The 21,120-nt window shown below is 45.3% G+C and overlaps 1 protein-coding gene across 3 annotated transcripts in view; it reads left to right on the top strand.

Annotated features, from left to right (window-relative positions):
• The first annotated feature begins 2,759 nt into the window (after positions 1–2,759).
• Positions 2,760–21,120, top strand: part of Cttnbp2nl (CTTNBP2 N-terminal like) — a 47,920-nt gene continuing 29,559 nt past the window's right edge. The window contains exons 1-2 of one of the 3 annotated variants that reach the window (XM_050157535.1): positions 2,760–2,857; positions 15,609–15,730. The gene's annotated coding sequence lies outside the window, so the exon portion shown is untranslated. The other 2 variants (XM_050157536.1, XM_050157537.1) reach the window with 2 other exon arrangements.

Genomic DNA, 21,120 nt, shown 5'->3' with positions numbered 1-21,120 from the left:
AGCTGACAAGCCGCTAAAACAATACACGGAAACATGACATAATGTGGTATACCTATTTAAGACATCATGAGCCTATTCTCTCCCTTGCTATACCAAGACCCTAAATCTATTTACAAGCCTTTTATACGGAATCACAAGATTCCAGAACTCACTGGCTCTGTTGAAGCCTTCCATTGAAGGCTGAAGGTTATCAGACGCCCAAAAGCCCTGCCTGTTCACTACCTCCGGGGTGACAAATTGAAAGCCATCTAACCCTCCCAGGACTCTGAATCTTACAAGGCAAGGGCGATCTCATCCTTGTTGAACCCTTCTGCACTCGCTCAGGAATGAGCTTGAAGGAGCCCGGCGAGTCAGAGGAGCTGCTCGTTGCTGTGGAGGATGAGGATGTGGGTCACACGGTAGTTTCCATTAGGTCAGCTTTGGAGTAGAATGGGTGATGGTGGATTAATAGCTACAAAGGGAGGGAGAGGGAGGCCGGGAGAGCTGATTCACTGGAGCCAATCTTAGAGTGAGTCAGACTCGAGCAGAAAAATAGCCTGTTGTCCCACATCTGCCTCATTGTCTGGCAATGAGACACTTCCTCCACGCATACCCACAGGCCAAGCAAAAGGAAGGAGGAGGAAATGGACTCCTTTCAAGCTTGTGGTACTATTCCTGTACAGAATACGGTGTCTTTTAACCACCTCAGACACTGTGCTCTGTTCTGAGAGGTCTCCTATAGCCCAGGGTGCTCTACAACTCACCGTGGAGCCAAGAGAGGTCCTGAATTCCTGATTCTCCTCTGCCTCCACCTCCCAGATGTTGGGATTACAGGTGTGCACCACCCTATCCAACCGGATTGTCTTTCTTTGTGAAGCTAGTTCTCCATGCCCTACCTTGCTGTTCCGAAAGCACCTGGGCTGCGCTGGAGCATCCACACGTGTTGTGTCCCTGACCTTCCCAAGCCTGTAATGGTCAGGGAGGTATGGAGTTGCTGCCTTTGTTCTGAATCACTACCATGCCCCTGGACAGGTCCACCTGGGGGGGGGGGCGGGAGAAGGCTAGCAGAATATAGGTTTGGAGTTACTTATTCTTGTAATTTTCTTTACCATCTACTAACTCTATAACCTTCCTCTGGTTCTCTTGGGTTTTTTAACTATCTTCTCATTATAAATTAGTCACAGTGACGACCACCTTACAGGGCAAGACAGACTTCTCACACAGCACCGACACAAATATTACATGGAGGAACATAGCTGTGATGATGAGAAATACCTTTTTATTTACTCTAAATCATGATTACACAGGCTGGCATCTCGCTACCAGACTGTAAATTGCACCTGTCTTGAGGACTGTGTTTGCCTAAGGCAGTGGTTCTCAACCCTCCCAATGTGGCCCTTTAACACAGTTGCTCATGTCGTGGTGACCCCCAACCATAAAATTATTTTCGTTGCTACTTCATAACTGTAATTTTGCTACCGTTATGAATCATAATGTGAATATTTTTGAAGATAGAGGTTTGCCAAAGGGGTTGCGTTCCACATATTGAGAACGGCTGGCCATGGTGTACTAAGTCTCTAATATTCCTCTTGCAAAAAATTAATTATGAAGATTAGGAATAATGTATTCAGAGTAATTCATTATTTGTGCTTTTAAATATAAGCAACTTCTTTTTATTTTTATTTATTTATTTATTGGCTTTTCGAGATGGGGTTACTCTGTGTAGTTTTGGAGCCTGTCCTGGAACTCCGTTGTTGACCAGGTTGGCCTTGAACTCCCTGAGATCCGTGAGTGCTGGGCTTAAAGGTATGTGCCAGCACCGCCGGCAGATATTCGGCTTCTTGTACGTACTTGTTACACGTCCTTTAAAACAATGTGGTTATTAATCCAGCTCAGTCACTTGTGGGCTGAAGTGCAGCCTACGGAAACGGAAACCAACATCTCTTATCTCAGGTGGAGGGCAGTCTCTTCCCTGCAGGTTATCTGGTCCTGTTTCTAGGGTTTGCTGTCACTTAGATCTGCATTCGTGTGTTCACAAGGAAAGCCATTCCCTCTCATCCAACTGCTCTTTGTTTCAGCTTCGATACAAACGCCATTGCCCACGATAGGACGGGGCCCAAACATACAAGAGCATCCCATGTACCCAAATAGCAAGCATAGCGTGGGAAAAGAACGCACGGTTTGCAATTATTTGACTCTGGCCTGAAAGGGAGGTCGGCAGGGCTTACGCCCTCCTCTACCGTGTGCTTGTTCCGGCCAGGGGCTCCATCACCAGAACTCTTCTGTGCACCTCGTGTGTGATGCGGTAATGAGGGTGGTCTCCCGGCGCTTCATCTTTATCTTTGCGCCCTTGCTTCCAACACCACACCCAGAGGCCAGTGCAAGAGGAAAGGGCAAAGAAGCCACGTTACCAGGATTTCGATAATTAACTCTAAAGCAGAAGCTAAAACTCACTTGGCTTATTCACATTTTGGATAAAAACCCAATTAAGCAACTTCAAGGTGTTCCCAGAGCCCTGCCCCTCAGTCTCCTTGGAGGGGGAAAGTTGCAGAACTTTGGCGAGGGACAGAGCGAACGCAGACTCCAGCCGGTCTGAGGAGGATACTTCCTCCCGGAAGTGACGCGAGTTCAATCCCAGCCTGGCTCTCCCAAACAAAAGGGATCCTGGGGCCCCGGGAGGAGCTGGGATGAGTTTGGAGAAGCCCCGCCTCCAGTCTGAGCGAATTGGTGGGAGGGACGCAAGAACGAAGCTTCGATTGGCCGAAGCATCTGCCAGTCGCTGCCGCCGGCGGATGAGGGGGCGGGTCCTGGAAGGCTGGGGATGGAGAGCGGGCGGCGGAGGCGGCGGCGGGGAAGGATCCCGGAGAGCCGAGACCAGGTACGGAGCGCGGGCTCTGGGCCCGGCTGTGCTGGGGGCCGGGTCCCCAAGAAAGCCTCGTGGCCCGGAGCGTGGGTGGCTTCCCGCAGCGGCCCCTGTCGCGGTAGGGCTGGTCCTCTAGGGGGCGGGGCCGCCGCCTCCAGCTCCCGGGATTCCCCGAGGAGGCGCCGCGGCATCCTCGGGGGTCCTCGCGGCTGTTCATTGTCTCTCGCTAGCTTCCGCCCCTCAGCAGGGGTCCCCTCCTGTCCCGGTTCACGCCACGGTACGTCATGCCCAGCCCCAGCCTCGGAGACGGACGGTGGGTTTAGTCTTCAGGCTGCAGCCCCCACCCCCTATATTAGACCCCCACGAATTCCGGCATCCCTTCTCACACCTGTCCTTCTTCACAAGGGTGGAACCAGACTAGTGGTCTGCATAAGGTAAAAACGGCGTTTTCCTTATGAGGGATGGGCAAAAAAAAAAAAAAAAAAAAAAAGAAAGAAAGAAAGAAAGAAAGAAAAGAAAAGAAAAAAGACTGAACCCAGACAGACATTTCCAACAGCCATAGCGGCCTTGCCCCCTTTTTAGTCCGTCCCATCCCCCAGCCTCTGATGCTCAGCATTGCTCCTGCATCCCCTCGGATCCAGTATTCTCCAGTCGAGTGTTGAGAACTGCCCGGCTTCGGGACGTTTTTAGAATGTGGCAGGTGAAATCATACATTACCTCCTTCCCATCGCCCTTTGTACCTTCTTCACCCTCCTAGTTCTTGGGGGAGAAGCCAGCTTTTAGGGTGTTTTTAGGTTTGTGTTGCCTTTCGGTTTTGCTTTCCACCCGGTTTCTTCCCTGAGAACTCGGTAGGAAAGCATCCGCATATTTCCTAGCGAGGTGGGTGTGTTAGCTATCAGCAGAGTTGGCCTTGTGTGGGTAGGAATGCAGTGTGTATTGTTTGACCGTCAGTGAATAATAGCGTATTTTCAAATGAACCGGTGTTAAGGAGTCAATAAATGGCTTTGCACTAAGAATCCCCATCTCCCAGTTTGAAGTGGGCTGGTCCGTTGCTCAGGGAGACTGCAGTTAACCTTGAAGGTGTGTGGCAGGTTGAAACAAAAGACAGGAAGTATTTGAACAAAATTCAGGTTCAGTTGGCTAGGTTTATGATTAATCTGGTCCTTTGGCCTTTGAGTACTCTCTTGCCCTTCTTTTATAGTGGGGTTTTACCCTCAAAGGAAACAAATATCCCTGGGATGTGATTCTACCATGCCAGCATCATCAACCAAAATTTAGAGCATTAAAATAAAAGGTAGTTTTCAGTTTCAGAGAGGATAAATAAAGGCCTGGTAAATTCTGTGCTCTTGTAAAACTACCTAAGTGTCTCTGGAGTACCTGTGAAGACTTGCTCAGGGCATCAATGGTAAAGTACAAATGCCTTTTGCCTGATGTTAATGTCATCCCATCTCCAGTAATCACGTATGGCTCGCAGTACCGCCTATTAATTTTCCCATATTTTTAGCATTTTAAAAGCTTAATCTCGAGTTCGCGTTACTACTGGTTATTTATAGCTGGTAGTTGTGAGATGCAGGGTTGCAGTCGCAGAGGGTGATTGGAGTGGCTGTTGTCGCTAACCTCCGAGGAGACTTCCCGAAGGTAATTATTTTCGAATAGTCAGGTTCCAAGGTTTCTGAGCCACTCTGGGGGCTTGCAGATCTGCTCCGTGATTGTTTCCAGATATGTAGTGAAAGGAAGCACAAAGGAGAAACTGTGTTCAGGGCCTCTACAGCAAACACAGTTTACTGCTGTGGGCGGGAAGGATACATTATCCCGGCAATAGCAGGGGAAAAAAAAAATCTAGAAGAAGAACAGGAAATCCCTGAAAGATATATCTTATTACATGAGGAGAGAACAGAAAATAAACTAAGGTAGAAGACTTCAGGAATCCAAGGAGCAGTGATTGCCAGGGTCTTGATAAACAGAGAGGGAAAAGAAAATAAAGTCCGTTTGTGTTTTGGCACAATAGAAAAAAGACCTGTCTGATATACCTTTGCATCCTGAGGGTGTTTTGGTTTTGTTTTGGGTTCTGTTCTTTTAAATTGAGGGTGGGGCGTTCAGTCTCACCATGTTTCTGGAAGCTAAGTGTGTAGCCCAGGGGGGCTTCCATGTCCTGTGTTGGTATTATAGCTGGCACTACTGTGTTCAACTCTGGGGGAGCTCTTTCCTCTTGCCTTCTCAGTGTCTTTTTTTTGAAGAAAGGTGTTGTGTACAGATAATTTGTGTCTGTGTGTGTGCACGTGTGTTTAGTGGATTCCATTAAACTATCCTTTGAGGACATAAAGTCTGCTCTTGGTAACTTCCACAGTGCCTGATATGAACACGGAGTTTAGTTTAAAACTCTCACCGAAGGATCAAACCAGACAGATCATAAAGTGATAAAATATGGCAAATCTTGTTAGTTTGAAACATCTGCCTTCTTGTCTTCATGTAATTTGGTCCTTCCTTATCTGATACGATAGGGAATTGCCGTATCTGAAGTGACTAAAATTTTGACTTTCCTATGGGAAAATATCTCTGGTGAGGTATTGTTTGTTCTTCTGTTATGAAATTTGAGCCAGACTTACAAACACGATCAGTCGTAGTCATTGTAAAGTTACGTATGTATAGAAATCTCATCTGATGGGGATGAAGTGGATTCTGGAGAACACACTAGGAACTGTTGGTTGTTTTTTATTTTAGTTATTTAGTTTAGTATAAAACTCAGTAAGTTCACATATCGAAATGTAAGATTGACTGTGAACCTACCAAAGTGTCTCATGTAGGAAAATTATTAGCACTTGGCATGTGAGTCAGAGAAGTTAATCATGCACACATTCTGCTCTCTGGAGGCTGAGGCAGGGGGCTGTCCTTTGAGACCACCTTAGTCAAAAAAGAAAGCGAGAAAGAAGAAAAAAGACACTAAATGTCTCCGTAAGCAGAAGTGGAATAGTATTTGTTGATTGGCTTTGTTTTACATTTGTCTGTAAATAGGTATGATTTGGGCTGAAGAGATAGATGCTCGGTGGTTAAGAGCACCTGTTTCTCTCGCAGAGGACCCAGGTTCAATCCCAGCACTCAGAGGAAGGCTCACAACCATCTTTAGTTCCAGTCCCTGGTTTTTTGAAACAGGGTATGCTCTTTGTAACAGTCTTGACTCTCCTGGAACTCGCTTTGTAGACCAGACTGGCCTCGAACTCCCAGAGATCCGCCTGCCTCTGCCTCCTGAGTGCTGGGATGGAAGGCGTGCATCACCACCACCTGGCAAGCTTTGCTTTTTAAATGCTGCTATCCTGCATCTTTTATAAATGGTTTTGTGGGTGCTGTGCTTACTGTACGGGTTGTGTCTTCTATAAGATTTAAGAGATTTTTCAATGGTAATTTTGATTTAAAGTATTTTCCTTATTTTTGAAGGCTACCTCCCCTGTTAGTCCAAAAATAAGGAAAAATTTTAGAAACAGGCAAGAAAGGGAATTGAGAATGGCTGTGGGGGGTGGCAAGGGCAAGGGTTTGGGGACTGAAGACAGGACTTCAGATGTCCTTGAAGTAAAGAATGCTATAATATGACCTCTCCTTGAAAAGTGGATCCAAAAGATGTGTCAAGTGCATAGCCAGAGCGTCCCATCTAAGCGTGCCTTTGCCGGTAAAGGTATTCTAACTGTTAGAGCCACTGTGTGTGTGTGTGTGTGTGTGTGTGTGTGTGTGTGTGTTTCACGATTGTTAGTAAATTTAATAGAAACTAGAAAGGGAAAATTAGGGAGCACAAGATGATGGAGTTTAGAGACAGAACCCTGAGACTCCTGATTCTTCGCCTAGTGGGCATTTAAAAGCATGGGGCCTTGTGTGGAGCCCAGGAGATGGGGGAAGGGGCAGAAAGGAAAGAGAGGATAAGTTGCTTTAGCAAGGCATAAGGGGCTGGGGAGTTGGCTCAGTCAGTTAGGTGCTTGACTGCATAAGCTTGAGGAGTCAGTGTTCTGACCCGCAGCACCCTCATGCACAGCCTGTGCAGCTGCAAGCCTGTGAGCTCAGCCCTGGGGGACCAGAGATCAGAGTATCCCTGGGGCTTGCGACCTGCCAGCCTTGCCAGTCAGGAAGTTCCAGCTTCAGTGACAGGCTGTCTCAGAAAATATGGTGGAGCGCAATTTAGGAGATACCTGTTGCTGACCTTTGTTCTCCACTTGCATGCACATCTGCACACCTCCAAGCATCACACATGCGCGCGTGCACACACGAAGGGAAATAGATAGGGATTGCAGATAGGAAGGAATAAAAGGTATAGAAAACACGGCAGGGAAGTGGCGGGAAGAGCGCTGCTGAAGGCGTGAGGGAGGCTGTGCTGCTGATTCTCCTAGCTAGTCCTTGGTGTTGAGGGTACACGGGAGGGAAAGCAGAGCAGTCCAGTTATTCTTTAGCCCACCCGGGAAAAGGACCTTGTACATGGCAGGCACACACTCTGCTCCTGAGCTGTGTCCCCACCCCTTCCTTCCTTCCTTCCTTCCTTCCTTCCTTCCTTCCTTCCTTCCTTCCTTCCTTCCTTTTTTTTAAATTTGAGACCAAGTTTCACTAAATAATTGCCCCAGCTTGAACTCTTTATGTAATCCAGACAGTCCTCGACATTGAGATCCTCCGGTCTCAGACTCTCAAGTAGCTGGGATTGTGGGTTTGTGCCACCAGGCCAGGCTATAGTCTCATTTTAACTGACTTAGTATTTGAGGACACAGATCTGGTCCTGTATGTCAGCTTTACCCCTTGTCTTTAGATTAAAGACACCAAAATAGATTTCTTTAGGACCCATTTCCTGAGACCTTGCCCCTCAGCACACTAGCCGACTCCCACAGGTTCCTCTTGGGGGGCTGCTTGGTTCTTAGTCAGCATGTCTCATTTCGTAGTCATCATTTCCCCACTAAAACCAGTTCCCGTTCTAACATCCTTGTTTCTGTTGACCACATTGTCATTGGTCACCGAGTCTCTAAACCTCTGCTGGATTTGGATTATTTCCCCATTAAGCTCCCTAAATGGAATCGGTCTCCAAGTCACTGTGCGTAAATCCCTCCCGCTTCCTCCTCCTCTCTCCACCAGACGGAACAGCTGTCCACAGAGTTCAGAATTGCGAAACCCGTAAGCAGATGTGTAAGTGGATGAATTGATAAAATAGAATGGGCTAGCTGCTCCCGAGTCCAGAGCTGGGTTCGTGGCTGTTACATGTCTAATGTCAAAATCAGCTGTGATCGCTTTAGCAGCCCTGTTCCTCAGCCATTACAAGTTGAAAGCTGTAACTTGATTAAACGCTGTGCAGTTTCACTAGAAGCAGAGACACGCTTTTCCTTTCCATTGCAGACTGTGCAAGGGGCTGGTGGAGGTGGAGGGGTGTCCTTCCATGTTCCCAAGTAGTGTGCAGCTATCATCATAGGCTTAGACATGTGTGGGGCATGTCCCTAAACTGACATTTTTGGGAACTCGAGATGCCCTCTCCTCCTTGGATCAGGTCAACCTCCTGAGTTGGGTTAAAGAATAAATACATTTATTTTCATTTGTAAATTAGACACGTGAAAGATAGACAGTGATGCTCTATTGGAAAAAATAAATAAACAAATAAAATAATGTCCTGTCCTTGTAGGTGTTAGTATTCAGGCATCTGTACTGGCCTGACCATGGGGTATACATCCTCAGCTGTAGCCACTAAGAGCACCTCCTGTGCTCATTCACTGTGTTCCCTTTTAAAGGGGCCCTGCCCACCTCCCACCCCTCCCCTTCTCTCCCCCTCCCCATCCGTCTGTCCGTCCCCTTCCCCTCCTCTCTCCTCCTCTCCCCCTCCCCTCCCCTCCCCTCCTCTCCTCCTTCTGTTCCCAGAGACCAGTCTCCCCTGTCACCCCCCTTTTCCCATTCAGTTTCCCCCAATTAAAAAAAACCCTCCACCTGAGGTCCATGCCATGGCGCCTTTCTCTCCCGTGCGTCTTTTTCTAAATTACAGCAGTAGTTGGACTTGGATGTTCTTCGACGCAGAGTGAGAACTGACAGCCACAGGCACTAGCTCATGGAGTCCACACAGCCTCCTGCCAGAATGTCTGTCATCCTGTTTTCTACATGAAGAGCTACAGCTCAGATGTTCAATGGACCAGAGGCAGCTTGAAACCCCAGTTGTCAGGCTCCAAAGTCCATGCTCTCTCCGGTTCAGAGCACTGTCTCCCATGAGGATGATTTCCCCTGAAGGACCGGAGCAGAAGACATTGCTGCTTGCTCATAATAGTCAGGTGGCAACAGATTGTTAAAACTAGGCTCGTGTGGAGATTTTCAGAGTCCAGGGAAAGGCGCGAGCACAGTTCAGACTCTGTGACTGTGGCGGTTAGTCCTCCAGACTGCTGGTGTGTCTCTGCAATCCCCGTGGAGCTGGTGACTTCATCTCCTGCAGCTACTGAGGGTTTTTCCATCCAGGCCGCCTCAAGAATTGTGACCCATGAAACATCTTACTGAAAATGAAGTCAACCTACACAACCATCGTTCCCTTGTTCTGGTTTTGTCAGAAGAGTGGAATTTTGGGGAACTCTGATAGCTAAAATAGACATGTTAGACTAGAATCTTGTTATAATTTCATTTAAACTAACTAGCAAGTATGAAAACCAAATTCTGATAATCTGATGTTTAAAGATATGTGTCTTTTCTTAAAATTACAATGAAAAATGTTTTATTAAAACTTAATAATTTTTAGTTCCAGGACAGGAACCAAAAGCTACGGAGAAACCCTGTCTCGAAAAATCCAAAAGAGAAAAAAAAAAAACTTAATAATTTTCATTCACACCCGTTCCAGAAACTAAAATTATGTGGTCTTCTGTGGGCGAGAAAAGTGAAAGGGTGTGAACAGTTACTCAGGTAAACAGACCTGGCTTCTTGTTTTGTTTTTGAAGCCGGGTCTTACTGTGTAGTCCTGGCTTGCCTTGAACTTGTAGAAATAATCTTTCCTTAGCCTCCTGCATGCTGGGATTACAGCTGTGCACCCATGCCCAGTCAGAGGGCCTGTTTTTGATAGCTTCGTCTTGGCCTCCTCAAACAGACGGAGAGATGCTTGTTTACAGACAGCTGCTCCTCAGTGCACATGTACTCCTGCTGACAACATGTAAGAGAAATAATGAGAGACAGACGCACAGGCACACACACAGAAGACCCTAAGAACCAAACCGAAACTTAATCACGGTGTCCGAAAGAGCAAGGTAGACGAGATTTCAGAGATGAGTAAGTAGGGCTAGCAGGATGGCCCAGTGGGTAAGGACATTTGCTGCCAAAGTCAGTCCTGGGCCCAACATGTAAAGAACCATTTCTGGCAGGTTGTCTTCAGAACTCCACACAGATGCCATGGCGCACGCACGTGCACACACTCACACACAACAAATAAGTAAATATAATAAATTGTAATGTGCAGCGCTAGACCTGGTTCTCTTTAGCTGTGCCATATGCTCAGTCCTTGTTTGTAAATGAGGGGCTGAATTAGATTATTTCTGAGGCCCCATCACCTAAGGCTGATAAAGTGAGATTAGCCATGAGTAGTGGTTTTCAAGAAAACCCTGGAGTCAGGTTTACTGGGTTCAAATCCCTTTTCTTCCACTTGCTGTCTATGAGACTGAGCAAGTCCTTCAGCCACAGCCACAGCTTGGCCGTTTTTAACTGGGATTGCAGTGACGTGTTGTTGAGGGGTGTGACTTCTGTCACCCAAGATAGTGATAATATATGTCAGGTCCTTAGGAATGTCTGGCACACATTCGTGTGTAGCCCAATAAATGCTTATTGTTTTTCAGTATTTCTCATTTGAATTCTCCAAAAGTTAGGCTGTAGAATGCTGAGGTAGTGGTGATTAATGTTCTCATTGTTCACAGGAAGCATAAGCAAGGAGAGTCCTTGAATCTGCCTTAAAGGAGTACTCCAGTGTCTAAATGCTGACCTTGAGGAGTTTTAGCAGTACCGAGCTTCTCCCTAGAGGCACCCTCAGTGTTAAGTAAATAAATGTTTCGATCCCCCCCCCCCCAGCCCCGTGACAGCTCCCTAAGTGTGTTATTCAGATGTCTTTCACGTTAATTCAGAGAGAGGGTCCTGCAGTGTACAATCTCTAAAGCATTCTCCCAAACCATTCTTTTTATTGTAATGCTGTGTATTGTGTGGCCAGTAAAAAAGGTGACAGTCTGAGAAAGGGCGTGCACTGGTGTGTGCTCACGTGGTAGGCAGGAGGCTCAGGTCTGGTTGTTTCCGTGCAGTTTCAGAGTAGAAGTGAGCCAGGCCTAGTGGCCCACATCTGTAACCCCAGCATTGGGAAGCAGAGGCAGCAAGGTTGTTGAAAGTTTTAAGTCAGCCTAGTCTAGATAACAAGTTCCAGGCCATCCAGGACATCGGAAACAAACAAACAAAAAGTGGTTAGTATATTGTTTTATTGGGTGGCCGCAGACTGGTTGGTTTAAATAAAAAGGTCTTTTCTCACCTGTTGGCTAAAAGTTTAGCCCACTGTTCTTTTTAGGGTGCGTTCTGCCTTGCACTTTGCCCAGACTGGCCTGTATACTAATTTTCACTCCTAAGGATACTAGTCTTATTGAATTAAGGATTATATTGACCTTTTTTATTGAGATTTTTTTCATACAATATATTTTGATCATATCGTTTCCCCTCCCCCAACTTCCTGCCTTGCAGCTTCTTGTTCATTTTCCTGTGTAAACAAAACAAAATATCCTGAAAATCAAAACAAAAATAAAGTACACAAAAAAACATAAAGTCCACTTTGTATTGGCCACCCACTCCTGGGCCTGCCCTGGGGTATGGCTGTTGTAACCAGTGACACTCCATTGGAGAAAACATTTTCTTTCCCCTCCCCCCACATCAGGTATCAATTGCAAATATCTAAAAAGACCAGGAATGGGGCCTATGTCCACTTTCCTTTCTCCATGCCGAAATTTTCTCCTGCTTGAACCTGAGCAGGTCTTGAGGTCCTCCTGGAGTCTGTTAGTCTTGTTAATCAGTCCTGTTGGGTCTGGATGACTGTTGCCTTGGAGTCTTCCTCACCTCTGCCTCATGTCTGTCCACCTCCTCTTCCACGTGGATCCCAGAGCCTGTGGGGAGAGGTTTGATACACATCTCATTTAGGACGGAGTGCTTGCGCCTCTCACTCTAATGCTGCACGTAGTGGTGACCTTGTTTTAACTTAATTGCCTCTCTAAAGTCTCTGGGGCTGGAAATTAGCTCACTGGTCCAGCACTTGCCTAACAAGTTCAAGGCCCCAGGTTCAACCACCAGTCCTGGAGAAAAAAGAAAAAAGGAAGGCGGGGGAGGGGGAGCGTTCCTTGTATCTTCAGGTGTAATCACATTCTCAGAGGCTGGACATAAGAGTCAACAGGAGTGTGGGGTAAGGGCTCAGCCCATTAACATATAGGAATGGAAATAGTCTTGTAATGATATCTTCAGCTAAAAAAAAAAGCTTGATTTCTAGTATGGTTAATTAAGTTTATATTACTTAATAGTTTAAAATGAAATTGTATTTTGCACCTTGACGTTAGGAATTTTTAAACGCTTTTGGGGGGGGTATTTTGAGACAGGGTTTCTCTGTAGCTTTGATGCCTGTCCTGGAACTAGCTCTTGTAGACCAGGCTGGCCTCGAATTCGCAGAGATCTGCCTCCCAAGTGTTGGCACCACCACTGCCCAGCTTCTAAAAACTGCTTTTTAAAACAGATCAGAAAATTGTTTTGTTAAAGCATGTTGACATGATCTTCTTCCCTTTTCAGATCCTAAAACACATTAAAAGGGGCGGAACTGTTTGGTGAATTGTTACTGTCTTACCGGAGAGGTGCAGAAGTTTTTAATCTTTTGACAAAGTCTAACACGCCAGTACTTTTCACCTCCTAACCGTGCGTCTGTGCCCACATTTAGGTTTGGTAGCTTTAAACAGTGTTTCGTGTTCGTTTTCTTAATATCTCAAGTATACTGGTTTTCTGTCATTTGGTTTGGTTTGGTTTGGTTTTGGTTTTTAATTTTGTTTCTAGAAAGGTCTCGGTTAATGTAGGCAGACCTTGACTCCAGTAGGTGTTCATGCCCAGGCTGGCCTTGAATGTTTTATCCTCCTGCCTCCCACTTCCCAGGTGCTGGGATAATAGGTCTGCACAGCCATGCCCGGGTGTACACTGGAGTTTTAAAGTAGTGTACTGTTTAGTGGACAGATTCAAAGTGCCTATGTTTGTGTATTATCTCTTTGAGTTTTAAGAAGTAACTGATCCATATTTTGGTTTTATACAAATATATTTGAAGCTACATAATTGGAACAAATTTATTTTATATATCTGGTCATATCTAATTACTGATTTTAAAATCACACTGAATGGCCTATGAGGCAGTTTTAGCCCAAGTATGAGTTATTTAAATTGGATATTTGAGTGTATAACAAAATAATCTCCTAGTAAAATAACTGAATTTTTAGAAAATTGAGTTATTTTTTTCTTTTTTTGTTTTTGAGGTCACACTGTCAAGAACTAAGACTCATCTAAAATGTTGATTTTTTTTAATCCATGTTCCTTATTACTAACTACTTAGAGAGTAAACCTTCCCTTGATACACCCAGATACTAGACACAAACATTTTACCTGTGCTCCGCCCTGCCCCGCCCTGCCCTGCCCTGCCCTGTTACAAGGCTGTAAAAGCTGTTTGGGGTGTTTCTTTTTCTGCCACCTCGTCTCTCTGTGGTAAAAGGGCAGCTGAGTCTGTTGTCCTACAAAATTAGTTCTGTTCCAGGGCACAGGCTTCGTCGAGAAGCAGGAAACACAGTGAGAACCAGAATGAGCGGAGCTTGGGTGTTCCTCAGAGACAGGAAGGTTGGGAACAAAGTGAGCAGATCACAGCAATGTATTTCCCAGGCAGAATCAGCAGGGCAGTTTAGGAGGCTGTTTGGGTGTGTGAATGAGGGGGGTGTAGCCCGCACGTCTAAATACACTCCTCCCTCCCTAATACCCATAACTCCTCCTGATGTCACATTTAGGCCAGACACACCTTTAGTCTCAGTGCTTGAGGAGTTGAAGCAAAGGGGTAAATTCATAGCCAGACCCCATCTCAAAAAGGAAAAGGAGGCCTGCACGCACTCGGGAGGCAGAGGTAGGTGGATCTTTTGAGTTCAAGACTAGCCTGCTTTACATAGTGAGTTCCAGACCGGCCTGGGCTATGTAGTAAGACTGCCTCAAAAGACAGACAGGAAAAAACAAGAGAGAAGTCTGTTTAGTGAAGACTCACAATCTCGGCTGTTAGCTGGAGAAGCGGGAAGGAGCCTGTGACAGGTATGCTGAGCAAGCTTGTTTGAAATCACCTACCGTAACGTAAATAAAGTCTCATGCTTAGTCTTTAAGTGGGCTTATTTTTCCAGGACATTGAAATACTTGTAACATTTTTATTGTGTGCGTTTCTATGTATTTTTATTAAGAAAACCCTGAAGTTTAGTGCACTGTCAGCCGGCACTGGGATCTGTCCAGACAACGTGTGCGCAAGAGGTTTTTCTTTCCGATTCATAGATTGTCGCATTCCTTAGACAGAGTGGGGGTAAACTCGGGCAGACTGGGCCTTGGAGGGGTCTGCTGGAACGAGCAAGCTGAGCATCTGGTTGGCATGATCCTGTCTTTCAAAGTCACTTCATGGATGGTGTCAGTGACAAGTAACAGCTCACTTGGAGAACAGAGCAGCCGATAGCCTGTAGTATAGCATGGCATACGCGCCCAAAACCTGGCAACAATGATTCAAATGAGTGACGGCCTTTTTCTGAAAACCCTGGGCTATGTAATTCTGCCCATATACTGGCAGAAATTGCTGGAATAGCTTCGTTAGTGTTTGCCTGTGTGCTATTGGTCTTCTACTCTTGACTGTGTGAGAGACCCAAACTTCCTCTTCTAACTTGGGAGGTTCAGAGTTTAACTGTTGACTCAGTAAATAAATTGGAATAAATCGAATAAAATTAAAGATCCCCATTTCCTTTTTCTTCCTGGGTTTTTTATTTCATTTTTTTTGAAGTTTTCATACATGTATATATTATATGTGAGCCTGACTTCCTTACGTCCCCATTCCCCCTCCCTCCTACCCTCCCTTTTCTGACTCCACTCCTTTCCCAGTGCCCCGTGTTTTTCTCTGGTCAATTTCACTTCTTGCATATTGAGGGGTGTGTGTATCTTTTTTTTTTTTTTTAACTATAGCTTAGTACCATTGGGGAAATATAAGCAAAACCATTTGTTTGTAAGTCAGCATTTAATGTGTAGACATGATGGGAAAATAGAAGTTGGCAGTGTTTGGTCATCCTTGTAAACAATGGGAAAGGTCACAGCTTGGTTTGTTTCTTTATGGTTGTCAGGAAGTGAGATGAGACGTTTTCTTACACAGATTTGGCAGGTGGAACATTTTGGTTGTGATTATGTTCTGAGTGCATTGTGGCATCGTGCGTGACTCATGCTGTCTGTTGCTCAAGCTTTTGTCGGTCCAGGGAAAGTGAGTGTCCAATGCCCTTGACGAGTTAGTCCTTAGAGTGGCCCTGGACATCAGAAGAGATTCTGGATGCCAGAGGCTGAAGCGAGAGGATCAGCATTGGAGTTTGAGGTCCCCCAGGCTCTGTAGCAAGCTCCCACCCTCCATGATTACATTAGCAGCCTGGTGCCGGCAGACCTTACCAGCTGTGATCCTATTGGACACCAGTGGGGCTCACTACATTGTTCATAGTGCGGTCTCAAAGACAGTGAACTTCTTCTTGTTTTGCAGTGTTGGACACTTTTCTACCATGCTGACGGCATTTTAAATATCTGTCAATTTTCCAAAGTTTTGACTGAAGGAAATCTCTAAGACTTTGTTCCAGAGGACGCAAGTGCAGCCACCAATCCCAGGTCAGTGTCACCTCTCCACCCACACTCACCACTGCCGTACTAAATCATAATGCAGCTTGTTTGTCTCTAATGCAGACAGGGTTTTATGGTAAGAGATTATAATGTGTATTGAGACTAGATCCAAGTGTATAGAATAGCAAAGAATTGCTAAGTTTTAGTATTTATGAAGAATGCTTACTAGAATATGTTGGCCCTGAGTTACACAGCTGTGGCTTTTCCCCCATCTCGTATTCTGTTTGTATTGCATATAAACAGTAAGCCAAATAAGTTGGTAAGTATTAATAAAATGTTCCAGCTAGTTATAGACACAGGTAAGACTACATTGTGTGTGTGTGGTATATACATGTGTGTGACAGTACATTTTCTTGTGCAAGTGTGTGTACAGAACAAAGGACACTCTGGAACAGACGTCCTTATTTTTTGACACAGAGTATCTTCTGAACCCATTGCTCACTGCTTGGCTAGAATTGGCTCATCTGTGGGCTGTAGGGATCTGCCTGTCTCTACTCTCACCGATACTGACTGGGGTTGCAGGTGTATGACTCCATGCCCCACTTTTTTCTGTGGGTGCTGGGGATTTGAACTTGGGTCCTTAACTTGCACAGCAAGCAATTTACCCAACGAACTATATTTCCATCCCCAAGAGTATTATTCTTCATGTCATTGATTAAAAAACAGAATTTTTTTTCTTGTGTAGGTTAGGCTGCTTTATAATTTAAGTGACTCCGAAGGTGACAGCAATTTTATTCTTTCATAGAAATGTATATTACTATAGCAGGTCAGAGACTTTGATCTGGTACAGTCTGATTTAGCTAGGGTGGGTGAGTGTGTGTGTGTTGGCTTTTGTTTTCGTGGTGTAGGGGTAGACCCAGGATCTAGACTGCCAGTGCACACCACGGAGCTTCACCTTCAGTCCTTAGGCGGAGTGTGGACTAAGAAGGATTTTGGAGAGCACTAATTTGTTTTTTGTTGTTTAGGTTTTGGGTTTTGAGACATGGTTTTCCTGGCTGTCCAGACATGTTGCCCTGGCTGTCCTCCAACTCATTCTGTAGCCTAGGCTGGCCTCCACTCAGATCCACCTGCCTCTGCCTCCTGCTTGCTGGGATTAAAGGTGTGCACCACCCAGCCTAATTGTTTGTTTACCTGTGTGTTCCTCACGGCCCTCTAGCTGTTCCTGTCCAAGCCAGGACTCGCACTGTGCACTCTCAGTGGCCCCCTGTGTTTTACTCACTGGCACTCCACTTGTAGTCATAGTTTTGGACCTCTAAACAAAAATATTTAAAGACTCTAAAAACATTGATGGAAAGGATTAATGTGAGCAGTCATTGAGGGTATTGCTGCCACCTGGTCTGGGTGCTTGTCTGGCCGTTGCTCTGCTCCTTTGGTACTGTGGTGTGCCTTCTCCTTTGCATCGAGGGAAGAGAAGAGCATGGAAGGATCTCCTTTACCTTCTGATCTTGGGGAGGGAAGCAAGAGCGTGAACCCAGGGGAAGGAACCCGCACTGCTCAAGCGTGTTTAATCCCTCACCCAGCTTCACTCCTGGCGCCCTGGCCTCGGGGCCTGGTCCAACGCCTTCTTTAGGTCTGTTTGAGACAGAAACCACCTGGGAGATAGCTCAGGGCTTAGGAGTGCTGGGTGTGGTGGCAAGTGCCTTCAATCCCCACAGTCAGGAGAAGAGGCCAGGCCAAACTCTGTGAGCTCAAGGTCAGGGGGAAAAATAAGAGTGTTTGTTGTTCTTTTACAGAACCTGAGCTTGGTGGGTGACAGCTACAGGTTAACTCCAGCCTCAGGGGATTTGATGCTCTCGTCTGACCTTTAATGGCACCCGCACTCAGGTGCACATAGCACAGATGTACATATATACATAAATAAATAATAAAACAAGTCAAAAATAATAATTACTCAATCAGGACCATTGAGATGGTTCATTGAATAAAATCACTTGCTGCCCAAGCCTGATGACCTAGGTTTGATCCCTGGAACGGAAGGTAAAGGAGAAAGCTGGCTCCTGAATGTTGCTGTCTGACTTCCCTGTGCACGCCATGGCACGCGCGTTGCCCTCCTCACATCCGCACAAAATAAGAAGTAGATAAGTTATTAAATTTTTATTTAAAGTCATTGATCAAGGTGTAGTGCTTTATGCTTGTACTCTGAGCACCGGAGAGGCCGAGACAGGAAGACTGCTTGTTGTCAGTTCAAGGCTAGTCTGGACTTCAGAGAAAGACCCTATCTCCAAAAAAAAAAAAAAAAAAAAAAAAAGGAAAAGGAAAAAACAAGGAAGGAACTTGGTCCTTGAAACAGCTCTGGCCGCCTTCCAGTAAAGCTTTCTAAAGCCCCACCGCCCTGTCCCTCTGTAGGAGGAAGTCTCCCAGTCATTCAAATAGGAAGATGCAGACCTGGCACTGGCCACAAAGATTTGGGTTCTTTGTTGTGCCATATGTCGCTTAAGGCAGGACTGATAGACAGGTTTATTAAGTTTGTTGGGGGTTTCTAATTGGGATTGTGTTCTTTGTCGTCGTCCCCCCCCACAGTAACTTACGGCACATAGTCTTTAATGCTACTGTGAGACTCACTGGACTCCACTAACAGGAAGTTAGCATTTTGAGCTGAGGTTATGTTGAGGACTACATGCTAGAACGTGCTCTGGTGACACACTGAAGTACACATCTGTGCATGGTCTCCGTCACTTGAGCACAGCAGCCCTGAAGGCAAGTGAGTGGCTTCTCTGAGTGCCTCTGAGCTTTCAATTGAAGAATAAGGAGAGTATATGAATTCACCGTGTTGACGTCACTCCAAAGAAAAGCCATGACAGTTACAGTTGAGGTATAAAATGGAAGGAAGGTAGTGTGTGTCCTCCCTTGGAAGCTATGGAGTCGTGTGCAGTGTTCCCTGGTGGGAAACCCTTCATAGCTGATGGAACCACTGCCTTCTACCTGCGTGTATTCTGAGACAGTAGCTAGAGTTGGTGCCGCGCTATTTAGCAGATCCTTGGAGAAATGTGAGCTTGTTAAACAGGTTGACTGAAAACACCTCTTAGAACTGGTAAACACTCAGCAAAGTAGGAGAACACAAAACCAGTAGTCCCGTGTGCCCGTGGCCCGTGGCCCATGAGAAAGGCCTCAGGAGAGCAGCCCTATTCACAGTAGCTTCAAAAAACGGGTAAAACTAAAATGCCTGGGCGTAAACCTAGCTGGGAAGTAAACTATTTCTACAGGGAAAGTGCTGGAACACTGAAGAATAATTGAATCAACTCTGGAAGATAGAAAGATCTTGTATGTTCATGGGTCGGCAGAGTTGATATCATGAGAATGACTCTTACCAAAAGCAATTTACAGAATCAGTGCAATCGCCACCAAAATTCTAGTCACTCTTCACTATATAAATAGAAACAACAACCCGAATGCAAATTTGGAATCACAGAAGATATGGAACAACCAAAGCAATTCTGAGTGTGTGATTTAGAGATGTCACAATACCTCAAGGCATAGTCTACTTATATTTATCGTAGGTCTCAAATTATAGTAATGAAAATAGTGTGCTACTAGCTCAAAAACAGATGTGTGGATCAATGGGACAGAACAGAGGGCCTGGATATAAACCTGCACAGTTGTGACCACTTGATGCCAAAGACATACATTGGAGAAAAGACATCTTCCTCAACAAATGTGCTAGATAAATGATATCCCTGTACTACAATCAACTGAATGTGGTGGATCAAAGACCTCAGTATAAGACCTGAAACTACTAGGGGATACATTTGATATAGATACAGGCATTTCTAAAAAAGACTCGTCAGCTCAGGAAATAAAACCAAGAACTGACAAATGGAATGAGAGAATGTTTCTGCATAGCAAAGGAAACAGTCGTGGACAGAGACAGCTACAGAGTCAGGGGGGAAACTTCGCCAGCTATACAAGGCTGAAGAGTAGTGTTTGCAAGAGCTTAGGCTGGCAAGACAGCCCAGTGGGTGAAAAAGAACTTCCTTCTAAGCCTTGCACCGTGAGCTGGATCATGGGAGCCCACATGGTGGAATGAGAGACCCAACCCCACCGGTTGTTTTCTGATCTCCATACATGTGCTTTGGCATGTGTCTGTACACACTCATACAACACACAAAAAATACAAAAATAAATACATGTAAAATAAATACAAATAACAAAAAAAAAACCCAACCTCATCAATAATGGGCTAATGAAACAAACACTTTTCAAAAGAAGTGCAGATGGCCAAAAAAAAACAGGAAAATTAAAATACTTAAAACACTTGACATTCTCAGACAGCAAATAAATACATTGAGATTACATCTCACCTATCAGGGTGGCTGTCAAGATGATGATAAGACCAGTGTGAGGTAATTCCAGGAAGCAAGAAGCAGAAAGATTGTGCAACTTCAAGGCTAGCCACGACTGTGTAGAGACTAGGAAGAGGGCGGCAGAGAAAAAGGAGACAAACCTAAGACACACACACAGCCTGGAAGTAGAAGCAAGACTGTGGGGGCGGGAGGGGGGAGGACTGGTGTGTCTGGGGAGAAAGGAGAATATTTGAGGAGTGAATATGGTCAAGATTGTGATACAGTTGAATGAAAATGTCTTTGTGGAAGCCACCACTGTGAACAAGAAATACTGGCTGTAATCCTGGCCCTTGGAAAGTAAAGGCCAAGGATTGCCACAAGTGAAGACCAGCCTGATCCACATAGGAAGTTTGGCCGAGCTGCTCTATATAGTGAGGCCCTATCTCAAGGAACAAAATAATGGCCATAAAAAGTTAAATTTGTTGTCGCCTAGCTCATTAAGATACTTAAACTAACTCATGACCCTATTCCTGGCACTCTGGAGGCTGAGGTAGCAGGACTAAGATTTCAGGGCCAGCCTGAACTACATAGTGAATTTTAGGCCAACCTGCACCACATAGGCTGGTTATTAAATAAAGAAATAAACTGAAGGATGAAGGATGGCTCCTTGGTTAAGAGCACTGGCTGCCTTGCACCCGTCAGGTGGTCCCAGCCCCCTGTACCTCCCACTCCAGAGGAGTCGGTGTCGTCCTCTGGCCCACAGGCTCTGTCCTCATACACAGATCTGCACACAGGTGCACAATTATTAAAAAGCAAAATCTTTTTAAAATATGAGGCTACTCGTTTAATTTTATCCTTTTTTGTTGATGGTTTTTGGTTTTTTTTTTTTCGGTTTTGGTTTTTGTTTTTTTGAGAGGCTGGGACTCTCAGAAAGGTATTTCTTTATCCTGGGTTGTGTTTAGTTCATTTATATTTTTTCATAATTTATCAATTGTGGATAAAGTCATTTTCAGGTTTCTGAGAAAAACATTTCGTTTATTTCACATTTTAACTTGTTTTTCTGTTTTTGTTTTTTTGGTTTTTTTTTTTTTTTTTTTT

Source organism: Alexandromys fortis, unplaced genomic scaffold, assembly GCF_014885135.2.
Source record: "Alexandromys fortis isolate MF-2015 unplaced genomic scaffold, M_Fortis_MF-2015_v1.1 scaffold_78, whole genome shotgun sequence".
Lineage (NCBI taxonomy): Eukaryota > Metazoa > Chordata > Mammalia > Rodentia > Cricetidae > Alexandromys > Alexandromys fortis.
The sequence above is the reverse complement of the archived record's forward strand: the minus strand, read 5'-3'. Positions and strand labels throughout refer to the sequence as shown.